General features: G+C 32.5%; 1 protein-coding gene across 1 annotated transcript in view; it reads left to right on the top strand.

The window, feature by feature from the left end:
• The window catches only part of LOC129225850 (cadherin-23-like), a 252,851-nt gene that overhangs the window by 102,089 nt on the left and 123,078 nt on the right, over positions 1-27,684 (top strand). Inside the window, exon 2 of the mRNA XM_054860371.1 lies at positions 2,868-2,918. The gene's annotated coding sequence lies outside the window, so the exon portion shown is untranslated. The remainder of the gene's footprint in view (positions 1-2,867; positions 2,919-27,684) is intronic.

The raw sequence follows: 27,684 nt of genomic DNA, 5'->3' as shown, positions 1-27,684 counted from the left end.
ACACTTTGAAAAATAAATAATTTATACCAATATGAAGGATGCATCTGATTGTGCTATAAAAAAAATTCTTTGCTTTTTTTTGAAAAAGAATTTTTTTTTCACTCTGTATATCTAGAAAAGTTCGACGAGTTCTTAAAATCTTCTCTTCAAATTTAACTGGCAGCAAATAAATTTAAAATTGTTTATAGCACATTAATAATACTGCTTTTAATGATAATTATAACCTTGAGACGGGAGGAGGGGACTCGGGTGATTACTTTTGCTTATTCAACTGATACATGTAGATTTTCAATGGGGAAAAAAGTGCTTGATGTTAGGTAAAGAAATTACAAAGCAAATATTAAGTTAGCTTTTAGAATGCTTTTGTGCAGTCTTCATAAATTCAGTAAGACTAAAAATCATCAATACTCCTAAAATGTACTTTTTTGTTACTGTAAAGTTAGGACTCTGGGAATTTCATGGAAAAAGGAATTTTTTCGCATATGTGGCAGCAAATAAAAATTCTTTTCTCGTCTTAAAAAAAAAATGAGTACGCTGGCATCTTTACGTTGACAGGATATTGCCATAAATTTGTTTAAAAAATAGATTTTACACTAAAAAAAAGGAAAAAGTTTATCTGAAAACATCCTGAAATAATTTGGTATTTTTCAAACATGAATTCTCTTTCAGATGTCACACAAGACGATTAGTAAAACCTCAATTTTTACACACACACAAAGAAAAAAAAAAGAATTATGTTGGGCTCTTTGATAGGATTTTACTGAGGACTTGTTAAATTAGTATACTTTTTTCTAAAAAAAAAACCAAGACTGACGTGAAATTTCCTCAAGTGTGACTCTTTCCGCGCATGAATTTAGTGCATGTTTGTCCGCACGTGACAGTGGATTTCCGCGTGTTTTAATAGGGCATAGCCGAAAATTGGAAACATCTTTATACTTTGTAACAGCATTGTTTTTCTGTAATTACAATGTGGCAAACAAATAGCAATTTTCAAACATGACGAAATGAAATTAAAATATAGCATGACATAAGATAATCCCTGTCGAAAAAGTATCATCATTGTTTTCTCATTACTATTATTACACGGCATGCAGCTAAGAGCTTAAAATATTCTTTTATAAAAGACGGAGAGCTTGACAATGCCAAATTGCCTTCCTGTTTTTTTATTGCTTTTGCACTAACAGCCTATTCAGTAAAAAAAAAAAAAGAAGAAGAAAGTGCAATGCCGTGATATAAAAAATGAAGTTTGCTATTGAACACAAATGCCTTTGAAGTCCAGTATAATTCGGCAATTTGTTGTTTAAAACACATGTTTTACTTTTATATTTAATTGCAGATTTTTTTCGGCATTTGTTATTTATTAATGCATTGTGTAAAAAAATGGTACATGTATAATTCTTTCAATGACTAGTAGAGCTTGGGGGCTTGTATTGACAAAATGTATCTATGGCTTAGAAGAATATTTTATTACGCTAATTTTATTTAACATTATCCATGAAATTTATGGCTCTTTTCGAACACTTTGCATTCTATAAATATAGGGGGGGGTTGAGGGTTGCTTCTTCAAACTCTTTTCGCAATAGAAACCCTTCTGACTTTTTTTCTCGTTTTCTTTAATAAAACTAGTTCATACTTCCCTAGGTCCTCTCCGGTAAGATAGAATCATTTTATTTGATGAATTACTTCTTCTATTGCATTACTTGTTGCACACGTTTTGCATAACATTTTACTAAATTTGTGTATAATTACATATGAAGCAGTGTGAAGCAGAAGGATATAAGTGGCAAAATTAAAAATTTGGAGATACAAATAGTAGATGAACCTCTTCTCTGTCTTGAGGCAAGATATAGTACTAGTAGCCCTCGTAGGGGCTGTTATACAGCGTGATTTAGAAAACCTAAGACCTTATTTTTTAACGGGTTTAAATCAAAACTTGAAAATGTCCACTTACGTCCCTTAGCTTCTCACTGCCTAATATGTTGATTATATGTAAGCTGTCATCCCATTGGAATTTTTCGTTACCTTATAACGGCATTTTTATACATACCTCTCTCCGTATTCCTCTTCCCCTCTCTTTTTTACTTCCTTTTACAAAAAAGGAAGTATTGTATTCGCGAAAAAATTTCTACTCAAAATTCGGCCTTAATTTCCATTTTGCTCACCCCCGAATTAATGTGGAGGTTTTTTTTTTTTTTTTCTTTTTCTTTTTCTTTCAACCCGACCGCACGCGGATAAGTGCCTACGAACGTATAAACACTCGAAATATCCATCTTGACATTCCCGAGTTAATTACAACGACTTTTCTCGTGACGTTCGTATGTTCGTATACGTATGTATGTATGTGCGTATGTATGTCGGATAACTCAAGAACGGTATGTCCTAGAAAGTTGAAATTTGGTACGTAGACTCCTAGTGTGGTCTAGTTGTGCACCTCTCCTTTTGGTTGCATTCGGGTGTTTCTAAAGGGGTCTTCTGCCCCTTTTTAGGGGGAAATGATTGCTAATTTCCATGGATACTCAAGTGGTTTTATAATTTGGGGGGCACTTGGCGATATATCACCAGTCTTTTGATCGCCAAGTTTTGTCGCTAACTTGGCGACAAATTTGGCAGTTTTGTTTTTTGTTTTTTTTTAAAATCTGGTTTCAATTTGGCCTCTGGTGGTGATATTTAGAGAGTAAACTACTGAATCACATTAAAATTACCAATAATGGGTAAATGGTATTAAATTGGAGTAAAAGGAAGTCATGTGAGGCACACATCAGCTCGTTATTTCTTATATTTGGAAATTATTTTAAATACTTACTTTATTTAAAATTTTAATTGTTCTATTTATCCATATCTGACTTCTTTTTTTCCTTTTATTGCAGGTGAGAGTAACCAGATTTGAAAATAGTTAATTATTTAAAGGAAAAGGCTTGGTAAGTTTCCTTCTTTCTGTCTAGCAAATTACATCCTTTGTTTTGTTACAAATATTATTTTATAGAAAAAACAGAGGATACGTTAATAAATAATTATAATAGAGTAGTAGGTATTAACAGATACTCACAATGATTTGGTAGATAATTCTGAGTAACAAAATATAAGATTTTGGAATCTTATTCCAAGTTTTATTTATTTCATTTCAGTTTCGCTTTGAAATCAGTACGAATAAGAAACTGAATTTATAGTCTTCAGACAGTGCACAGCATTACGAGACTTTATTATTACATATGCATATTATACTCAGACATCAGGATCAAAATATTAATAAATTAAAACGCAATTGGATTATTTACTAAGTACCGCAAAAGGAATTCACAAAAAAAATTCATGATTGCGACGAAAGCTAACTTAAGTGGCGATGAATAAGATTTTATACTTGGCATGCGTAATATTTTGAACGGAGTACTATCTACACAATACGATAACAAGTATAGTCAGTTCTTAAAAGCAATTAGAGAAAAGAAAAAACAAACTAAAATCTGCTGCAACTATATAACGTTGAAAACTATTTTACCAACACTCTTGAGCATTCTTAATTATATCAGACATTTTTCTGATAGTACATCATTGACAAATTAACGCAATATTCAACACGGTCAAATGAATCAGTTCCAAAAAATTATATAGATTTTATTGATTTATATGACCAAGAATTCAAAGGAACTACATTTCCAATGACCCAAATTATAGTCCTTCCATCCAATCAAAGAACCGAAAATTCTCACGGATGTTAATCACAGCCTTGGATGAAAAATGATGTGCTGAAAAATTAAACTGTCTTCTCTCTCTCTCTCTTTCTCTCTCTCTCTTCTTTTTTCTTTCTCTCTGTTCTGCTTTTCATTCAAAACTTCGATGTGTTGTAGATAATGCTTAAAATGATTTATACTCTTTCATTAGCTAGGTAATGATATTTCGTCTGCAGTTACACTGTTTTGTAACATGTGTAATGCTATATAAGAACGAGTGTAGGATTACAAGAAACGGTTCGTAACTTTGAATTAGGATGCTGTACATCTGGCTTTTCCGGATTTTACCCATGTCAACGCATTTTTTGAAATTTAACTCTTAGTTTCCACTTCAACAGGAACGAAACCTGATTTTTATTTTCGAAAATTTTCGACTTGTAAACAATCCGTATATGTACCTGTAAATAAATACTTTTAGTAGGATTTAGAACAAAAAGGTTTTCTTATAATATAGCAGAACTGATTTTTTTTAATTAGTCCCTGCTAAATGAATTAATGCTACTAATTGTTCCTTAGAATCAATTTAAAAAGACGATTTTATCAAGTTACATTCTCCTCTAAAGAAGAAAAAAAACCGTTAAGCCTCAGTGAAACCTTAAACACTTCTTCCCAAATGCAACATTTTGTGATGCAAGAAAAGCCCTTAACAGGATATAAAACACTATTCGGTCATCCTCCAACAATTCATTTGATCGATAAGACAAAAAACCGTAATTTTCGAAGAAAGCTGTAAAAAATGAGCTCCCTTTTCGAACTAATGCGATAAGATCAAATCGCTTCCTTTCCTCTTCCACTTTTAAAGACCTTCATTTGACATTCTGCTCTGCAAAACTATACATTTGATGGTAATTGGACGCTAAAGTTTGGCCTTCAGTTATTCATGCATCGCAAATAGATAAAACTGTTCGGAAAAGTGAAGACAAATGAGGATTATTAGGCCACCTAAAGGATTTAAGAGGATCTGTTATGTTACGGCCTGATATGGTTTAATAGCTCCGTATAACAGACGTCTTTCGAATTATCTTAACTGATTGGCTTCCGAAATAGGCACGAAACAGAGGAACTTACCTAAATATGTAATATCTAAAATATTTTCTCTGAGTGAAGCAACGAACATAAGTAGTTAATTGTTATCTTTTCTTTAAAAAAATAATTTCCGAAAAAAAATCCCATTTTTTGTTTTCTTAAGAAATGGAATTATTGTAATTTTTATTGTAACAATGCTTTCCGTTCACGATATATACGATCTAATCAAATCACGATTTTCCAAGGTGATTACAAGTTCTTTAAGCTGCATATTAAATTCGATATTTTCTCTACAGTACTTCTTTGCAATTATCATAAAATGATGTGTGTAATTTTAGTAATAAAATATCATGTTAAATATGTAGTTAATAAATCTAAACGTTTATGGCGAAACATGTTTTTTCAAAAATCCTTTACATGTGGTCTGCGCATATGAAAAATTTACGCTGTGGCACAATGCGCGAAAAGAAACAGGGGAGAAATCTGAATCCATTTTCAGTATTTTGGTTCCTAACAATACTATATTATTAAAACAAGAACCTCTATAAGAGATTTGTCTTCTACTCATCAACTTTAAGCTGGACAGCCCTCATATTTATTAACTTTTTAAACCCAAAACCCAAAACTCGTACTAGTAAAAAAATAAGAAAGAAAAAAGACATTAGTGTAACTTATTAAACAAATTTGAAACACGCAAAACATTTTAGAGGACATTTTAAGATGCCTAAAAAATTCCAGAAAAGAAATTGTAAACACACAAAGCCGTTTAAAAGCCCTTAAAAAATATTCGAAACTTTCTAGAAAAAAAATAATAACCAAATCAGTGATAATACGCAACTCAAAAACATTCAGACCGTTTGCAGAAAATTCGTAAGGCAAATCAAAAATGTAGTTGTGAAAATAAATATCGAAATTTGTAGGAGTGTTTCCTACTTGACGTCAATGTGTTTACCATCTGTTACAGATGTGATTACCATCTGTTTACTTTTTTGCTAAATTTTCGTAGCGGAAAATATTTTGTAATAGTATTTTTTGCGTGTTCTGAACTAAAGAATTCTTGATTATTATATTTTATTTGTATTAGTCGAACATACTAGAATTATTTTGAAAAATATTAAATCTTGATCGATCTTTGACAGAAAAGTGTCATAGATGAAAAAATATCCCTGCTGGTTTTTTTTTATATTGAAGTTCAAGTTAATGTGTATAAAATGCTTAAAAGACTAATTTTAAAATGTAAACAAAAATAGTATATATAACCCGAAAAAAATGGGTATACAATGAAAGTAAAAGAAAATATTGTAACTATGCCCCCCCCCCTAAAGATACGAGCCGACGCATCAGCTTAAGATTAGCCATTTTGGATCGGAGCGCGTGTTTGAGTGGTTGTCATTTCTGGCGAGTTATCGCGTTTGGTGATTGTTCACTGTGAGCAATTATTAGCGACACAAATTTGGCGAAATCCAAAACTTTGCTGTGGTAACCCTATCAGTGCAACAATGAAAAATCCGATCCAAAATGGCTAAACTTAAGCTGATGCGTCGGCCTATCTATATAGCTGCTCTAATTGTAACTAGTGGGCCATTCCACGGAAGACGGTCATTTTATCCCGCACGTGACGCCTCATATATTTCATTTAAAATAATACTTAAAAATATTAATAAAGACATTCTTTCTGTTTAACAAATTACAAACTTATGTACGATTTCTTCAGAAAAAAATTTCGCCATTACCCTTTAAAATTATTACTTTTTAATGAAGTACATGAACCGTCACGTGCGAGACAAAGAAATGACTTTTTCATGGACTGGCGCAAGTTTAGAAATGCTGGTAATGGCAGCAAATATTTTCATTATGCTTTGATAATTTGTTTATTCAATTATTTCGTTTCTCCTGACCAAACATTTTATGCTTAGTTAATATTTTTATGAAATTTATATATATTTTTTTTCTATATTTCCCTTTAAATGTACCTAGAAACAAGTGATAATAAGGATTTTCTTGTCGACTAATGAATGGATGTATTGACAGTTTCTTGAGGAAACTAAAAATGATAACTAAATTTCATAAGACATAAAACAGGATAGATCTTCTAATTGCAGAATATATCTTCAATAAAAGGCTTCTAGATGCAAAAAGTGAACAGTTTGCAACAAAAAATAACGGATTCTGGTGTCAAACAATGTTGTTTAATCCCACAAAGTGTTGAATGATTTAAACCACTGCCTAATCTTGAGTTTTTTCATAACAGAAAAGATTGAAAATAAAAGAAACGCTACTGAAAACATGTCTCGTTTTTAGTATCTATTAAAAAAATAATAAATGCATAGAGTACCATCGATCAGGCTTACCAGAGCTTATCAAAATAGTTTAGTAGACATTTTATGTCCGTGCTTACTGAGATAATATTTTTCTCACACAGTTCTAGCTAATAAACTATTGTTAGAGATGAATAATGTGAGCATAAATATTGAAAAAACTTTCCGAAGAAAATTGCCATCTTTTCAGAAACAGCGTTTTCAGCAAATAACGTTTCAATTAAGGTTACAAAGTAATTTAGTCATCAATAGTCTGAGGAACTTGCATTCATGTGGTTGAACCTTGCACAGTTAAGCGATTTGTTCAATCCTTTCATAGACTATGACCTTGATCTTGGACACCAAGGTGACTCTTAACAAGGTATTTTTTTTTCTCATCAACGTTCGAGGAATCGGCACAATTGCTAATTGAATTTCATAAGGTCTAGAGTTGTTTTACATCGACGAATGTAGCTTCTTCTTCATTAAATCTAGAAGTCATTCACTTATTCGTACACAGGGAAGGAAGTTTTGCTGTTTGTGAAAGGTGTCGCTGGATTTATGATGGATATTTTTCCTCCAAGCACCAAGGTCGGTTGTGGGTTTAACCCTAAGACAGTGACCCATTCGCTTATTCGGTACACGTCTGAATTAAATGTCATTGCTTGGAGGAGGGAATTTTCTTCCAGTTACGTTTGGGATGGAAAAATTATTTATGCGCAATGTCTGAGAATTGACGTTTCCAGTCGAGTTTTAAACCAATCAGAAAAGAATTGCTTCTTATCATTTTTAACGTCATTTTTACCTGTTACTTTACACTGGTTTTTCTTTGCTTAGTAAAAGAACTATTTGTTACATAATTCATAAGCGAGTCAAATTCATTTTTTATACGTTTATTATTAGTAAATGGTGTAGTCACAATGTAACAATGTTCATAATTTTAAGCCGTTGTAGTAGCTTAGAATGAGTGATAATTTCTTAAACATGAAAACAGGAAGAAGTTCATTCAAAACTGATTGAGCCTATTTTTCCTCATAGGGAAATGTGGGGCAGGTGAATTATTTAAGATAGGTTAACATTTTCAAAATGAACAAACTGGAAATTCGGTTAGAAAATTAGTGTCTCAGGAAAAAAAAAGAATTTTATAACAATAAATAATTTTATATTTTTTTCAGTTTTAGCAATAATTTTTTCCCTCAGAAAAGGAGTAGAAAATTTTTACTTTATTGGAAGAAGTGAAAAATAAAATATTTTTCTTATGAAATATTTTCTATTTGATTATTATTAAATGCAAGTTCTATCAAATGAATGAGTAAATAAAATAATGAATAAATAATTGGAAACAAATAAATTAGTTATATATATGAAACAAAATAAATGAGCGAAAAAATAGTAAATTAATGAGAAAATAAATGAATAATAAATAAGTGAATAAATAAATGAATTAATGAACAAAATTAAATATTTCACTTTGTCCCATTCTCTTTACACCGCGTGCACTTAACGAATTGCATGAAACTAAATATGTACTGTCCTCGACATCAGTAGAACTTAGTTAAGATTTAAAATGTTCAAATTTATCCTTTTATAACCGCAAACGTTTATTTTTGATAAGCTGCAAAATATTTATTAGGACTTAAATTTCCTCCTAAAGACAAATATTAGGTTACTAGTGGCACCCGCACGGCTTCGCCCGTAATAGAAAAATTAAAGGTCTTTTGGTTCGCTTGTATATTTACAAATGATGTATGGTGAATTTTCTCGCCAATTGGCTTGTACCGACGTTACAGTTCCACGTTATGATAATTTCGTATCTCGCCAATTGGCTTGTGCCCATGTTACGATACCACGTTATGATAATTTCGTAATTTATGATAGTTTTTTTTCTTAAAATTTGAATAAAAAAAGAACCACATCGAATTTTCGAAAAATCGCTTCGAGGTGCACACCCCCATGCTACATACTAACTTTGTGCCAAATTTCATGAAAATCGGCCGAACGGTTTAAGCGCTATGCGCGTCACAGACATCCTACGGACATCCTACAGACATCCTACAGACATCCTACAGACATCCTCCGGACAGAGAGACTTACTGCTTTATTATTAGTAAAGATGTAAAAGAAAAATCATTTAAATCAGACCGCAAAAGTTTCATTCACTCAGTAACCATCTGAATCCACCAAGTCCTACTTCCTCAAGTCAAACTCAAGCAAAAAAGTTGGCAACTTGACATTATTATGAGTAATTGCCACTAAGAAGAAAGCACAAATGCAGCAACTTTTGAAGAATTTCAAGCAGTAAAGTTCTTTGGACGTCTGAACATCCAGTTTCCCCTTATGCTTCCCAGAAAGTTCAGAAAATAGCTTTAGAAAATGGTTAGAAATGTTGAGATAAAATATAACAATACAGTCGGACCCCTATTTAACGAACTTTCATACGTTAAATCGTGGGTATTCGTAATATCGGGGTGCGATTTTTGCATTTACTTTGAAATAAATAAATACCTTTGTGCTGAAAATCATTCTTAAGCTCATTTCTTTTGCATTGAAAAAGGCGTTCCCTGTAACGCCGAAACACGTGTCTGCAGTAATCTGCAATTAGTGCTTTTTGACGTTGTTATTTCTTACTTCACACTATACCTTATCTAAAACCCCAAATCAGCAACTACGCAAAAGTATCTATAATATAAAGTGTACACTTTTTATTCAGTATTCCACGACTTATTACACGATAGATAATTTGAAATTTTAAACTATACTGAGTAATAGATGTTTGATAATTCCCTTGATACTTGACTCGAAATAGCTCTCTTTCAATTTTATGGAGAAAAGAAAACACTATATCATTTGCAGCTTGCTGCATGAGATATGCTTTTAGTTTCAGGTCATGTAAAGCATTAGAAAAAGTAAAATTTTTAGTGGGAGTTTCATTATTGCTTTCTGCATCAAGATCAATCAATATTCGTTGATTGTCCCCTCGCCCTTCAAAAATTGCTGATTCCAAGAAAGGTTTTTTTCTATTTCGGACAATATGGATATAACATTTGTAAAACAATCCAATATTTCCTAATTCAAATTAACTAAAAAAAAATTTTTCGGCTGTTAAAATAATTTGTTAATTCGGGATTTATTATTCGGTAAATAGGGATTTTTCCTTCATTTTAGTCGGAGAAAAAGAATCACGAAATTCGTTAAATAGAGGTTCGTTAAGTCGGGGTCCAACTGCAGTAAAAACTATTTCAAAAAATTCAATCAAGTTAAATAAAATAATCAATCGCTGTAATTTTAAGTTCTGTACAATTTTTTTTTTTTTTTTTTTTGCTTTGATCGAATTTTTGGATTTACTTAGAAAAAACTCCTCTATATATAATTCCCAGCACGTAGACGGAACTTAACAGAGTTACGAATATGTTCTTCCACAATTCGTTTCCACTTCAGTCATCGCCCTTGAAGTAGTTTCCGTAACGATAGGTCAGAAGAGGAGGTTTTCGAACTTTTGCAAAAAACATCGAATAAAAGTGAAAGTTTGAAGAAAGGGAAAGAATGTTAAGCTTCAAAAAAAAAAAAAAAAAAAAATTCACTTTCAGTGTATCAAAAGCAATTGAAGTTATTGCCCAAGTGATAAAGATATCAACAAATGATGCCACAGATTCGGAAATGGGGAAGCAGAACCTAAATTTGGTCAACATTTTGGCCGCCATCGTGGTGCTCATCTACCCAAATCACTGATCATTAACTTCAGAATTACGGACACTCGAAAGTGTGAAGTGATAAAAAGAACATTATGGTGGGGTTTACGAGCTTGTTTATACCGTGCCGAAACCAAGCTTTTTGAAGTGTTTTGCGTTTATAAAGTCATTATGCAGTTCCACTGAACCCGGAGGAAGACTATGTTTCTTATTTGTATTGGTGCGAAAGTATTTGTAGGAACTCTATCACTGCAGGAAGAAGACCTGAATTCAAGCTATTTGTTGACATCATACGTGGGAAAAATATATGTTAAAGTGAACGTGGGAAGGGAAGAAAGTATGTTTAGAAGCCATGGCATACATCTGAGTTCGAAAATCGTGGAGGTAACTGCGAAGTGAAGATGCATCGTATTATATCGGAACAAAAATTGATGGTTGGGCATCCATTTGGGATGGAACTATGTTGTATTTGATGACTTGAAGAAGTAACATCATGTGAGAATGAAACGAATCGCAAAGCAACATCAGAACATTTTTAAAAATCATCAGCACAAAAAATTTTACTCCTTCATTTTATGTAATGCTACCGTGGGAAGAAAAAACGCAGTATCTGTAATTTTTTCATTTTTCATAGTTTTGCATTTTTTGTCATTTGTTGTACTTTTATTTTATTGTACAGGCTTGCTTATTTGGTTTACGCTAAAAATTAAACTCAGAAAAAAACGTTAAATTCAAACATTTATTGTTAGTACGAACTCTAAAACGCATTTCTTCAAATATCTCAAAAACTCATTTCTGAAGATACTGCGCTTTAACTTCCCACGGCAGAATAAATCTAGACTGTAAATTCAGATCATGAGTTTTTGGAATCTTAGGGACTCAAAAATTACTATAAATAACGATTAATATGAGTACAGAAGTGATCCAGTAATTTTACAATGACTTTTTAAAGGTTCTTTATTTAGACTTTCTTAGTGAATTCATACTTTCTATTATACCTCACGTTCGTACTATAAGAAAACTGAGCATACATATTTTTTACTAATAACAAAATCAAACATCTGTCTGTATTTCTCGGAAAACCAAAACCCTCAATTACAATGACTTACATGACATTTGGATCAAAATTAGTTCAGAACATTGCAAACTGCACGGATAACAAAAATATTTCCAATACCTTATTAATGAAAATAATTGCGCATCATGTCAATGAACACATATGATTAATAACGCAATGAACACAAAATCTTCCCATGACCATGAATCAGCTCAGCGAGTATAACTTGTGAACGCTCTATCTGAATTAAAAATTTAATAAGGAAGGAAGCGACACGTTTCAGCGTAAATATTGTACTTTATAAAAAAGGCAAAGTTTTGAATTACCTAGATAAAGTAAACGCACCAGTAGTGGCCAATGCTTAGTAGTGCTTCAGTAGTGGCCACTTCAAGTTTATATTTGAAAAATGGGATTCCAGGTTTTTCAATAGATTCAAACGCACGTTTGATGCACTTTTGAAACCATTGGGAGACCTGGAATGCTATTTTTTCAAATATAAACCTTTCAGTGGCCACTACTGAAACACTGGCCATTTCTGGTGTGTTTCCCTTACATACTTTTGATATCGCCTAGCACGAATAATCTATGCATTCAGAGTAAATTACTTCTAAAAGGAAAACCCCGCGTTCTCTTTTCATTGTAATCAAGTTCAAATGCGATGATTTTTGTTATTGTACATTTTGCTTATTAGTACCCGATATTTCCTTTTTTCACTAAATAATGTATTTTTATAAATGATGTAATTTTATAAAGGACATATTTTTATAAATAACGTAATTTTATAAATAACATTTTTTTGTAAAAAACGTATTTTTATAAATAACTTATTTGTATAAATAATATTTTAAAATGTATTAACATTTAAAACATCAGATTAATTATGATAATAGATATATTTTCGTCGAGTGAAAATTTTTGGAGTGTAATTTGATACTTAAAGCTCTATACAAAATGATTTTGAAACTCTGATACACAAAAGAAGTTGAGAAATAAAATACAGCATCATTTTCTCTTTCCACTGGCAATTGGTAAATCGAAGCCTCCGAATTCTATTAAAAGCACATAAGTCAAAAGAAATGCTACTACAAATCTGACATTATCTTCGATTTAACAACAGTTATTTTCGTAATTTACAAATCGATGTCGAAATGGGAAGGAGAAAAAGATCTACCTACACAGAGCAAAGAAATTTTTCTAGGTTATAATCAACCACAATGGCGTTTTAAACTTCTCTTGCTTTACCAAATTACAGGTAAGTCGCATTAAAAACCGAAAGTTTCTCGGAATTCGTGCTCCACTCATTTGTAAGCTTCATATCAATCAAAATCAGACAGAAACGGTAATTTCGTTTAATTTCGGTGTTTCTTGTTATGAAAGGCCGTGTTGCGATTCGCCATAGTAACTACGCGAACATAAGTAATTGCTATCATGGCCAGAGATGCATTGTAATTTAAAATATTGGCTTGGGTTTTTACATGGGGTTAGTGGAAGGAAATGAACGTTGTCGTTCCTTTGTATTTCTTTATTTAGTTTTTACTTATATTTTTTTTTATTAACATTCCTTTTAGTGGCGTTGTTATTTGAGTACATTTTTAGTCTGGATGGAAGAAGTTTATGTGAAAAGTTCTTATACAGTGTAAAAAAGCTCATTGTGAAAGCGATCTCATATTTGATTTTAACTGATTTTCCTTTTAATGCCTTGCTAACATTAAAACATTATTTTTGTTATATACAAAAATTGAAATAATTTAACAACGTAAAAAACAACCAAACATGTACTGCAGTGTCAGCGCTAAGCTGCTAGAAACAGAAACAATACAAACATATTCAGGAAAAACATGAACTGTCGAGAAGCAAAAACGTCAGAAATACAAAATGCAAAATTTGAAAATATTAAAAAGGGGAAAAACAAATTCAAAATAAGACCAAAAAAAGTACGTGAAATGAAGACTGATAAGTCATCAGGTACGCCCCTGTACTATTTGCTTTTTTTCCACCAATTTTTATTAAATAGTTTTCTTTAAAGAAAAAAAAACACCTCCTCGGGGGGGGGGGGAACCTTTTTAATTGAATTTCTTTGTATGACTAATGTTCTTATTTGAAAGAATGGCCTTAAAGCCAGTTTATTCGCTACGTCTCTTAACATCTCACATTCATACATCCTTTTGCATTCCCATTTAGATTTAAAAAAGTGTCCAATGTTTATTTTGCGAAACATATTATTATTTTTAAAAGTAAATTTTCGGTGGAAAAGATACATTTTTTTAAATTTTTCTGAAATAGAAAAGTTTTCTTTCAATGATGTGCGATGTATTTACAACTTTTTACATCACGCAAAGGTCAACGTTTTATATCAAAGGAAAAAGGATTTTTTTTTTTATATAATGACGTCACGGAATTCCAGCGAAGCGTTAGCAAAATAATCGATTTCATGCGTCATTTAAGGACACACGACACATAAACACCCAGCAATGAATATTTTTTTCCTTTATCAAACCCAATTCACGCCGTTGAAACTATCAAAATAATGTACTTATATTTTTTTCTCATGTCAAAATGTTCATACAGTTTAAGGAAAAAAACTTATGTAATAAAAACAACTGTTTTATTATTTTTAACAAATGCATACAACATAATGACACTTTTTGTATATTCCTTATTAAAATAATTAAAATGCATGAAATTCATCTCATGAAATTTGCATGGTCTCAGGATGCAAGTTTTCTTTCCAAATGTCAGATTTGAAAGCTGAATGTTACCATCGTTACAGTGTCTAAATACTTAAAATGCGATGTGTCATATCAAAGAATTATTTGTGATCCAATTACCGTAAATTACTCATTTAAAACGGAATTTAAGCAAAAATATGGAGTCCTCTGGCATAATGACCAGAGTTATTAATTGCCGCACATCTAAATTCCGGTTTATTTGATAAATTATCGAAGACAAATAATTTTTAAATTATATTTTCTTCATGTTATTGAGATATAATAATCTCAATATTAGCAAAGACAAGAAGTATTTTCTGAAAAATGTATCATTTATTTATTTATTTATTAACTTATATTTTTATTTATTTATTTTGACTTATTTTTATTTCATTTATTTATTCATTTATCTACCTGCTTATTTATCTATTTGAAAATGCTACAAACTTCCAGATTCTACTCTCAAAGCTTCAGTTCCACAAAAAGTTAAAAATCAAGTTTTAACACCATTACAGCAATTCGTTTGCCCAAAAATTTATTTACAACGGAATTTAAGCTAAAATATGGAGTCCTCTGGCATAATGACCAGTGTTATTAATTGCCGCACATCTAAATTCAAGTTTATTTTATAAATTATCGAAGACAAAAAAAAATTAATTATGTTTCCTTTATGTTATTCAGACATAATAATCTCAATATTAGCAAAGACAAGAAGTATTTTCTGAAAAATGTATCATTTATTTATTTATTTATTAACTTATATTTTTATTTATTTATTTTGACTTATTTTTATTTCATTTATTTATTCATTTATCTACCTGCTTATTTATCTATTTGAAAATGCTACAAACTTCCAGATTCTACTCTCAAAGCTTCAGTTCCACAAAAAGTTAAAAATCAAGTTTTAACACCATTACAGCAATTCGTTTGCCCAAAAATTTATTTACAACGGAATTTAAGCTAAAATATGGAGTCCTCTGGCATAATGACCAGTGTTATTAATTGCCGCACATCTAAATTCAAGTTTATTTTATAAATTATCGAAGACAAAAAAAAATTAATTATGTTTCCTTTATGTTATTCAGACATAATAATCTCAATATTAGCAAAAACAAGAAGTACATATTTCCTCGAAAATTTATTGTTTATTTTTTAATTAACTTATTTTTCTTATTTATTTATTTTCATTTATTTTAATTTCATTTGTTTATTCATTTGTCTACCTGCTTATTTATCTATTTGAAAACATTACAAACTTTCGGATTCTACTTTCATCGCTTCTGTTCCTCAAAAAGGTAAAAATTAAATTTTACCACCGTTAGTGATTCTTTTGTTTAAAAACTTAAAACTACATGCGTGAAATCAAAGAATGCTCAATGCCACAACAGCACCCAAAATAATTTATTTCCACGGAAAATAGAATGGCAAGGCAAAAAAAAAAAAAATTCAACCCACCACCACAATCGTCATTTGCACTACAGCTTCACTTTCAAAGACTAAATTTCACCGCCCCGTTGCACTGCTCCCCCCCCCCCCCCCCGTGTTAAAATCAATGCATCAAATCGAACCATTCCCAGTGACCCAAGCGACAAAAAACATTGATTTCCCCAGAAAATATAAGCAAAATTATGTAGTGGCATGAAAAAATAACACTTCATCGCCTCTGCTTTAGCCTTGGCCAGATTCTGTCACGTCGCCATGGTTATTACAAGGCTTTGTTGACTATGCACAGATTATGATTCATTCCATGGAACACTGCTGATGTCAAAATGGTCGGATTATTTTTTTTAAACAAAGAGATCGGATGAGCTTCAGCTGTTGTGTTCACCTTTAGTGCATTTTTTCAATATTTGGCAGCTTATAGTAAGTAGCTTGGTTTATTAAGATAATTTAGATTGAGCTATATATTTGAAAGGGTATTGGAAAAGCGACAATGGTTTATTATTACTTTTTAGTTTTTATTCTTTATTTTTCCTCTTTCGAATTGTCAGATTAGTTTTTATTTGTATCTTTCCACCCTTGAGTAGAAATGCGAGTTATTTTTCAACATAGCATTGCAAAAGCTTCAGATCAAAAGTTAAACGTAATTATTTAAGAGCCAATGCTCAAATGCATTGTTAAAATTATTTTCATTTGACGAAACACATAATTGAGATTTCAACTTATATACATATAATCCATTCACATAATGGTCATTAAATGTATCTACTTAACTATCAAGCTCTTATCCGGAAAGTTAGCAAGCCCGTCATTTCAAATTTTCTGAGGGAGGGGAGGAGGTAAAATGTAAATATTCTTTGTAATTTGTACCAAATACAGCAAAAATCCCTCCCTCTTATGCTCAAGAACATTAATTTCCCAAGGCCGGGGGGGGGTGGATTGACCCTCACTGATCCAGGAAATGACGGACCCGAAGGCTAGGTCCTTATTTAGGATCCTATTTAGTTTTCCGATCACAACTTGAAACTTTTTTTCTATACCAAAACGGGCAGGGAGGGGGAGAGAGAGAGAGAGAGAACTCTCATATAGTTAAGACGATAGTGGTCCAGAGTAAAGTCCCTAGTAATAAATGAGGCACAAGTAGTGGCTCAAAGTATATCTTACTAGAGTTACTTATCTAATTTACTGAATATACCTTGCCTCGCGTTTATTCTTCGAGTTGAACCGAACCATTGCTTCGGTCACTCGTCTGGTCTGCTAATTCTACATTAGCTACCAGTTTGTTTCGCACTCATGGCTTCCTTAAGAGGTTTTCCATCTCCAGCTCAGTCACTTTCCTATGCCGGGCTGATGAGTGCTAATAAGCACGAAACTGCAGTCCTCGGCTGGAAATGACTGAGCTGGCGGTGTATTTACGTAAAGTATATCTTAGTTTTTCAAGTTAGCAAAAGTGACTCTTGTAGCAGTTAGCTGTTCCATCATTACGGATGCAGATTTTAATTTACTTTTTTTTTCTAATCAAGTTAACAATCTACCAATAAGTGAGCTATATTTGAAAATTAAATCGTAAATTTTGTTGAAATAAAAAAAGTGTTCGTTTGCGCGTTGCAGTTAATTAAAAAGCTCTTTATCATCGCTTAGTTTAAGTTCAATCCAAAGGTTCAGCATTATTGCATGGTGCAACAAAATACAATTCAGTGAATTCAGCATTTAGCTTTTGGAATCGTATACTTCACGCATATGCAAGATGCTGGTGTAAAACTTTTATTGGGATAAATTTAAACCAATCGACGTGCTTTTAACACAGCAGTTTGCTAAAACAATTCAAAAATCGTTATAAATAGCAGTGGTTAGTTTTAACTGAGTCATAATTAATATCCTTATTATTTTCAAGTATTCATGAAGATCTAGTAGAATGAGAGATCATTGAACATGCAACTAGAATTTTCAGTGTTTTAAAATGTTACCACCAAAATTTGAACTGAAGTCAGAAAATGAGCTTGATGTCAGTGTCCTGTGACCGCAAAATGGTCATTCCATCCCCAAACCATTCTAATCCTGAGAGAAAAGCATTTCAAAGGGAGGTATCTCACGATTTTGTATTCTATAATGACCGGAGAACTCAATTTACAGCATATGGAGGTATACTAAAGTCCACTTTGCCAAAATGGCGTGGTAATGATTCGCATTCCACCTCACACAAGACCGATGGAAATAATCTTTTCACCCACAAAAGAAACTGCAAGACCTTTTTGAATGGCGGATCGTTCCACTACAATAGCATTTCAAGTCCAATGGCCGTAAATAGTGTGTCGTAATAAAAGGAGAAAAAAGTAACTTCTCAATTATGTTTTCACTGTCAAGATTTCTAGCGCACTCGGTTTTCTTCAGACAGGTCACCAACTCTTTGATTGTGCTAGAAAATTTGTGATAAAATTTCGCCGTTTTTCCTGACTCTTTTGTTGGTGGCGATCTTTTCTTCAGTTGATGCGTCTGTTGAGACGGGAAAATTGTTATTTGATGGGTGATATTAACAGTTACTTGCAGTTTTTTTTAGCAAGTTTGAGCTTCTTGAAAACCACCATCTTTGCTTTGCCTGACATATTTCGAACTGAAACAGTGTGAAGCAAAAGGATGTAAGTCCAAAATTAAAAATTTGGAAATAACCAGTACAAATGATAGGTGAACCTCTCCTCTGTTTTGATTTCTTTGGTATTAGTAGTTCTGGTAGGTGCTGTTATACAGCACGATTTAGAAAAAACTTTTCAGTAAAGTCCTATCCAGGACCGGAACTTTTAACGTGTTTTACTTAAAACATACTTGCAAATGTCCTCTTACATCCCTTTGTATCTCACTGCCTCAATATGCCCATATTTCGTACAAACAAGCTGATTCACGCGCTATAACTTAAAACCCCATGAATTTCAGATATACATTGGGGATAGGAATCGAGTCAGTTTTAGGGTTGTCGCATGGAACCTAATTAAAGACATGTTTGTCTTCCATTTTCAATTAAAATTTTATGTCCTCTTTCGAACAAAATTTGTCTTCCAATAATTAATTAGTAACCTTTTGCATGAATATTATTCTTCTTAGGATTGGCATCACAACCCCATCAATAGTTCACGTGTAACATTTTTAATTTTACAAGCTGATAGAAATAACGTACCGCGATAACTTAGATTGTAATGACATCACGTTTGCAGAAAATTTCTATAATTATTTTCAAAATCATATGTCACAACATGATTAACGAATTTACATTCTCCAGTGTCAAATATAAATTCGTTAATTATGTTGTGACAACTTTTTTTTTTTCGTGTCACATTTACAAACTATTTACCCAAAATAATAACGTAAAAGCAAGAAAACTTCGTTTGTACTGATAAGCCATTGTGATATCTTTCCTTCCAAACATTTTTTATTTCGACAAAAATATAAGTCGCAAAATTGTAACGTATCCTGCAGCTGGTGTAAATCCGTTATAATTTGTTCAATAATATTTCCTTCATATGAACCAGATCCTCGTTATAACAGGAATCATAGCAAACATTTTTTTATTTCAACAAAAATATAAGTCGCCAAATTATAACGGATCCTGGAGCTGGTGTAAATAGCATCACATGAAGTGGCCTGTGACAGATATGATACTAATACCGGAAGAAAAAATAATGCTTAGCTTTTCATTTAGATATAAGAACGGACAGTAAATCCTTTTCCTTGTCTTTGTCAAATCATTCAACCAAGCATTGCCTCAACACGACTCACAACATTAGTATTCAGGATGAAAAAAATTTCCATTTCTATTCAATCACACAATATTGCATTGTCAAAGGAGCATTACTGTTCCATTATTTCTCCTCCACCCTGCCTGTGATAATCGGTTATCTGTGCTAACGGAAGTTCCGACGAAAGGCTGTCATAGGATCTTTAACATGTTCGAACAACTTATACATTCCAAAAAATTTTGCGAAATAGAAAACAAAATCGTTCAGTTTTTGTACAGTGCGGAGAAATCTATGCGTTATAATTTCATGCGCTGGTATTTTTCGAAAAGCAAAATAAAAATAAATAGATTTTTTTTTTCTTTATTGTTTTTTTATATTAACACATAATTATTCATTTATATAAAATTAATATATAATTATACATATCTTTAAAGACTGGGTTATAAAAGAAGTCTTCAGTTCGTTCTGTATACTTGCCAATTGACGTAAGTCAACATTTCTTAGTATTCAGTACAATACTTTTTGTGAGGCAAGATTAACACTAAAACAAAAAACTCTTTTCACCTGTAAACTACAGAATGGGGTAAATATTTATCCAGAGGGCTTTTTGCTCGGAAAATCGTTCTGAAAGCTTTAATCTGGCTCATAAGTACAGGATTTTTGTGTTTTCATGCCAAAGATTAATGGTGAAGAGCAAATTCAATTTTGTCAAGGTTTAATTGGGGAAATTACGATTTGAATAGCTAAGTGCTGAAAACCTGGTTAAAAATGCTAAAAAGAAAGACAGAGTACCTATGTTAGACAGCTACCACGGTTATTAGTTCTAGGCTTAAGAGAGACACTTTAAAATTTAGTTTTATAGAAATAAACGTTTCATGAATATTCAGGACAACGTGTTTTGTGTTGTATGTTAACATATTAAATTCAATCTTCTTGGTATTCAGTACGATGTTTTTGTGAGGTAAGATTAAGATAGAGACGGTTTATTTTTTTTACTTTATAGAAATTAGCTGTTCATTCGTTGTCAGTGCAACTTGTTCTGTGTTGTATATTAACGTATGACGTTAAAGTTTCTTAGTATTCAGTACGATGGTTTTTCGCTTTGTATGTTAACGTATTAAGTTGATGTTTCTTAGTATTTAGTACAACGTTGTTTTGTGATGCAAGGTTAAGGTAGGCACTAAGTTTTTATTTCATAGAAATAGCTGTTTAATTGTATGGTCAAAATTTTTGAAAGAATAAATTCAAAAAATGGTCTTTATTTTAAGCATATTTTCATAATTACCAAGTGAATTTCCTTTTAAATTTTGCTGTCTATTTTTTGCTCATTCCCGTTTTTGAAATATTTATTTATTTCTGTAATTGTTCTGTAGCTTTCGCATTTTTTACTCTTTTGCGAAACAAATAATGTTTTATATACATACGTATATATTTTTTCCTCATTGTTAATATTGTTTCATACCAAGACTTGTAAGTTTTCTAGTGCACGGTATACGGATTACATTTTAAGCGTACCACAGGAATGGTTCCAAAATTGCAAAAAAAAAAAATCCTCTCGAACTCCAGTAAGTCTTCTCGAGCAAATGTACACTCGACGTTTGGTATGCACAGACTTGAGATTCATGATGAAAAAAATTCCATCACTCTTTATAAAAGCCCTATTCACCCTTTCAGTGCCTATACTATAATTTAAGCCCCTTTTTTCGTATCTTCTTTCACTTCATTCATTTATTCACACATTTTATCTGAAAAATGCCAAACAAAAAAGTGAAAGTGAACAGGAAGAATTTAGCGAACATTTTTACGTGACTTGGATACAGACATTCTAATTTTTCTCCAATCCCATTTTTAAAAGAATACTTAACCAAAGTAAGATTTAAGACTCATAACCGTCTAATAAACGTCGTAAAAATACATTGCCAATCTTGCTGAAACAGCCAATTTTACCCTGTTTGCATGCTAAATGTCATACCAACCAACTGAACATTGTCTTTTGGTTCTTTTCGTCTGCTCAGCCAGCCCTTGTTTCTCGTTAACCCCTGCCATTTTTTCTACCATAATTCATCAGAAATAGGAACACCTCTGTTAGGATAAAATGGGGCAAACATTTGCGAATGAAAACAAATGGGAAGAGAAAATGACGAGACTAGCAGGAAGAAGAGAAGCAAAGAAAAAAAAATTGAAATATTTATTCGTCCAGACGCACTAAAGCGTGTAAAATCGTCCCTATTGCTGATAATGCCCCGCTTAGAAGCTCCCATTTGAAAGCAAAAGAGTATTGCAAAATTATTTTTATGCCAAATAAAAATTTGCTCTCGCGCGGTTATTAGAAAATTATTCGTAGAATGCGCTTACATAAGGAGATGCAAATCGTTTAATGAAATTTTTATTATAAATATCTTCATTATAGAGGTTTCTTGTAGCCATTAGATTGATGTATGAGATTGCATATTTTATGTTTGAAATGTCTGCTACAAAATCTAAAGATTAATTGCAGATCTATGTGACACTACTTAGACAGCATTTGAAACAACATTTTTCATCTTTTTATTAGACAACATATTTTTTGTAACTATCTTTAGTATTTTTCAGCATTTACTCATCATTACTGGAGCTGTTCTTTAGTTGCATTTCATTCCTACATTCTCCACTATTAGTCGTAAATTTTCTTTATCTTCAGGTTTTATTTTACTCACACACAGAATCTTTTCATACCTTTTGTTGCTCACAAAAAAAAGTGCAGCATCTTTTGTGAACTTCTTTCATCGATTCATTTCTGAAACTAAAAGGCTACATTGCGTCCCCCGAAAAAATAAATCTCTTCATTGATGTATTTTTTTCAAAGATAATTAGGAGGGTCCCCAAATACCCTGACCTAAAATACCCAACAAAGGATATTTTATTATTGATACATTTCAGTAAGCTAAAAGAATCAGCACTTTCTTCCAATTTTGCAAAACCCATTTCTTAGAAACTAAACTTTATTATCGCTCTTTCTTTCTTTCTTTTTTTTTTTTTTTGAGCAATTACATAGCTTATTGTTCTCATTTGGCTGTTTTTAGCGTCCTTTGATTTTATTTTCCCCCCGCCTCCCTCTACAGCACCACCGTCGGCTGGCCTCACAATGCTGCTCCTCTGGCGAAAACCGTCTCCAGGTTGCGTCTGTATCCTACACGCACACGCATACATACACACACCTACACACATACGCGCACACACACACATACCCACACACAATCATGCTTGCACACAGACACAAACACACACGCCTACATACACACACACACACACACACACACACACACGTGATTGCGAAAAACCTAATTTGAATTCAAGATATCAAAATTCTTTTTTTTTTTTTTTTTTTGAGTTAAATTCTGCATGCGTCATCAACACTTAGAAAACCAAATGTTAGTATCTTGCTCTCATGGGTTGTATTTCGCTCTCTTTCAATCTAAGAAACTAAACTCTTTCTTTCTGGTTATCTTAAGATCGAAACCCTTATCAAAAACTAAATTGCCGTTGCCTCTTTCTTAGAAAAGCGAACTTTCCAACAACTTCTCTGGCAAACTGAACCGTATTATAGTTTAAATTTTGGAACATATTTCCACCTACTTTTCTCTTCGTTAAAGGTTTCTTAATGTTCCTCCAAGTCAATTAAATTTTCCTTATTTCCTCTTTTTAGATAATAATCAACTCTATTATTAACAATCTGTTCGAATTATTGGGAACTTAGGAATTTTGCGCAACTTTCTTTTTCTCTATTGGACTGCGTTAAAGACACTACCTTTTGCCAATCTAGTGCAATCCCCTTAAAGAGCATCCATTATTTCCTGTAGCAACACTACTCAGCGCAACAGTTGAGTTATACTACGAATAAAATTTAGTTTACATTTCTAAAAAGTTCGTTTTTACTTTGTAATCTTCAAAAGTATAATGAGTGTCCTTTTTTTTTTCATTTGTTGAGTAAAGTCAAACTGCAGTTATAGTTCTTCCAAGACGCGTGCTTTTGGAAACATACCTATACTATCAGTAAGGAAAAATATTTTATAAATGCCCAATTTGCTAACAAGAATATTGCGTGATTTCAAAGAACTCTTTTTTTTTTCAATGCAGAAAAGTGTGAGTTCATGGATGTGCCATTCTACATTTGTTTGATGACTTTACATACATAAAGTTTACCTTTTTCTGCATTGAAAAAGGCCTTTGCCTTGAAACCCCAAAACAAGTGAGAGCAATTTGTTGCAAATTTATATTTTCACAACGTTATTTTCCCGACTGTTACTTAGTAGCATGGAAATTCATTTGTTATATCAAGAGTACTCCGAAAAAGAAGCTTCACGAAAACGCCAGTTGATTTCAGCACAAAAGAAAGATGCTAAAAGGAGAGCAAAAAGCTTGAAGTAGCTCTTTCATGTAGCAAAATGTACATTATTGTTTCCATCCAATTACAGTCGTGCAATTTCTGAAGAAGCAACTGTAGAGATTCCAGTCATTAATGCATCCACCATTTAAAGCTCAAAGATCTGACCAGTATTCTCACAATAACCCCAACCTCAACAAAGCTTCCCTCCATCATAATTTTACTAAATGCCATTATATCCCGGAGCTGAAACGAACGTTAGGATTGAATTTCTGAAACCACAGTTCCACAAAAGAATACGAAATTCTACCGTTGGAGGCGGAGTGCTTTCAAAAACCTCTCGTATCCCAAAGACCCAAATTAGTATCCCACCATTTTACCACACCGTTCATTACTGTCTTTTCAGAGAGAAGGAGCCTCAATGTTTATAAGCTAAGCCCCTCGAGCAACATGCTTTTTCTGCGTCACGCTAGCGAGCCCTCGTGATGAACACCTTTGTTGTTTTCTCGTGGTAAAGAAAGAATGCGTTTAAAAAAAATGTGTCCGTAGCCTTCAGAGGTCAATCTTTTGGCGGACGTTGCACCTTGCATCGATTTGGTTTCGTGATCTATTTTTACTAATTGTCGAGGGTTTTTTTCGGAACAAGTGCAGTCATCTGTATTTTATGTGTCCCTCCTTCAACCACGATTTATTCTCAACGATCTAAAAGTTTATTTATCTTTAAAATTTTGGTAACATTCATGTGGTTACACATAAGAGAGTTTTTAAAGGAAAGCTGAATTTCTTTAACTTTCATTTTCTAGGCACATATTTACTAACTTTAGCTATTGGGGGGTCAAACATGCTATATGGACTCAGTGCTGATATTTTCCCTCTTTTTTTATAGAACTCTTTCGCAATTTTAAAGTAATGTTCTAACTGAGATACTTAATCTTGAAACAGAAAAATATTCAATCTGAATAAAACAAGGGAGAGAAACAAAAATCTCCCCCCCCTCCCCAAGAAAAAAAGAGAAAAATACCTCTAACAACACTTTCCGCCCCCTAAAAACTTCACTGCTACCCCCAATTGACATTTTCAACAATACTAGTTCAAATCTTTTATTCTGATTAAACTTTAACCGTAATGACAATGCTATAGGTTTTTAGGGTTTTATTTGCATGGGAGGGCTCTTGTACAACAAGATTATGAACTTTTACATATAAGAAGGAATTCAGGCTATTTACGTATAAAAATATGTTACGAAGATTGTAGGGGCTCTGTACATTCTTTTACCAGAAACATTCAGTTTTTGTGCCTGGACTGTGATGATTTCCAAACTTTGGAATAGTGTTTGTGTACTTATTGTTGTTCAACTTTTCAATTTTCTCTAAAATCGTGGTCCTCTTAATACTAAAGCTTGGAAGAGAGTAGCTCTTTTATTTACAATTTTGACTTTTATATAGCTTCTTTGCTCACATACACAAACATATATATATGTGTGTGTGTACTGCTTGTGTGTTCCTGCGTTCTTAAAACACAATATACTATAATCATAATACAAACGTTTTACATTTGTTTTTAGAGAATAGGCTGTAATTCCAGCGTTTATGCAACAAAATAATTGTTTTCTTTCCCAAATAATATTATTCAAACTTAGTTGATTCATCCATCGCCTATTTAAAATGTAAACTTTAACCATTAGTACAATATGGACAAATAGATATAAATATGCATAGATATAAGTAGATGTATGAAGATAGATAGATAGACAGACAGATATAGATAGATATAGAAAATGATAGTCAGTTAGGGAGGTAAAAGCAAAATAAATTGTGTTTTTTGAAAACAACATCTTTAATTCGTGCTGCACTGTTGTACATTTCGTTTCTTTGTGGGAACTGTTCCTTCTCTACAGGCTTGCCATTTCGAATTTTTTCCGAGGGAAGGGGGGGGGGAGTAAAGGATGCTTGTTCAATGCAAACTTTATCGGAAAACGACAAAAACTACGCCCACTAATTTGCAAGAACCTTGATTTTTAAAAGCCAGGGGGAAGTAAAAATCCGCCTTGCTACCCCTAAATGACGGACCTGCTTCGTTACGCCAATGTCCCCTTCCAATTTGTGTGCTTATAGTTTAATAACAAACCCATCGAAATCCAGAAGCTGCATCCGCCCTTGACCGCATCAATAAGTTTCTTTGCAGGAGATACAAAGACAAAAATGCCGGCTTTGGTGGCGAGTCTTTTTATGTGCACGCACCATCATTCAAAACCACAGAGAGAGTATAAAGACAAACCTCCGTCATTAGCTAGTCAACGATCAGTTCTTCCATTCTGCTCTGGAATTCCGCCAGTGAAAGAGACAGTGAAGAAACAACCTGAAGAAGAAAAAAAGAACAAAAGCAAAAGTCGCATCGGCTGCGGGTACGCTAAATACCTTTATTGCCGAAGAGTCATTAGAAATCGCCGGCAAACAAAAATAGAGCTCAGCACGCTTTGCCACTAATAATCATCCTCCATTAGGTTCTTAACCCTCAAAATGTTGCTGATGTTTTTCATCAACCACGTTCTTTGGAACTCTTTGCATTGTTGGAAGCTGGGGCATGTGAAAGTTCAATAGTACAGGAGGTCAGTAAGTTGTAAATCAAAACTTCGGCTTTTGATCTTAACCCGTTAATGTAGTTAAAATAAACTGAAAGATTTTTTCTTTTTTTTTCCAGTAGTTACGTAATTTCAGAGAGTGATGAGTGTGAGATGGACTGATCGATTCATGTTAAAGCTTTCCCTCGCAATTAGGCGGGAAAACCTTCTGTGCATTCATTCTATTGAAAGTTTCCTTTTTTAATTGCTCTTCATTTGTTATGCTGAATGCAAGTTTTCGGCAACATAATAGTCGACCAACTATTTGACCACTTTAAATATTTTGTCTCATTATTGTTTTATTATCTTTGCACAAATTTGATAAGCAGCTATTCATAAATGACTTTTTCTTGCGAAAAAAATAATAATCTAACCGGTACATAATTATTTAGTATTCAGGACTAATTTAAGCCAGTGCTGCTATCTGAATACTTATTCCTATTATGTATTATGTTCGTTTTCAGTTTTTTCATTTCATATTTATACATCAAAATATGTCCGAAGATGCGAAATCTATTTTTAAACCTCCCGGGCGCAAGAAGGAAAGGAGTTATAAGTTTGACGTATCTGTGTATCCGTCAGTGGCATCGTAGATCCTAAATGGATGAGCCAAATTCGATTTTTTTTTCCGAAAAGAGACTTTTTTTGAGAGTCTTCTTAGCTCAGGGCGTCTTTTTATGACTTTTATTACCAAAAATGTCAATTAAAAACCACTAAAGTTAGGTTTTTATTTTTTATTTTTTTCAATTTCAGCAGGAAAAACATGTTTGTACTTTTCAAATACTTGTACCAATCAAAAGAACAAAATTTTCTTCGTCCAGTAGAATTTTTTTGGAATTTCAAAGTTATATATAACGAGAATTATGACTTTTTTTTTAGCAAATTTTAAGTATTATCTAAGTCTTTATTCACACGATTGTGGATCACTGTTGGCCGACGGTATCATTATTGGTCACGGCCAACAATGATACCGTAATCATTGGTGATCTACAGTATCTCTGTTGGCCGACAAAAAAAGAAAGTTCAAA

This window comes from Uloborus diversus, chromosome 7 (genome assembly GCF_026930045.1).
Source record: "Uloborus diversus isolate 005 chromosome 7, Udiv.v.3.1, whole genome shotgun sequence".
In the NCBI taxonomy this organism is placed as follows: Eukaryota; Metazoa; Arthropoda; class Arachnida; order Araneae; family Uloboridae; genus Uloborus; species Uloborus diversus.
Note: the sequence above shows the minus strand (reverse complement) of the source record. Positions and strands in the feature narration are given on the sequence as shown.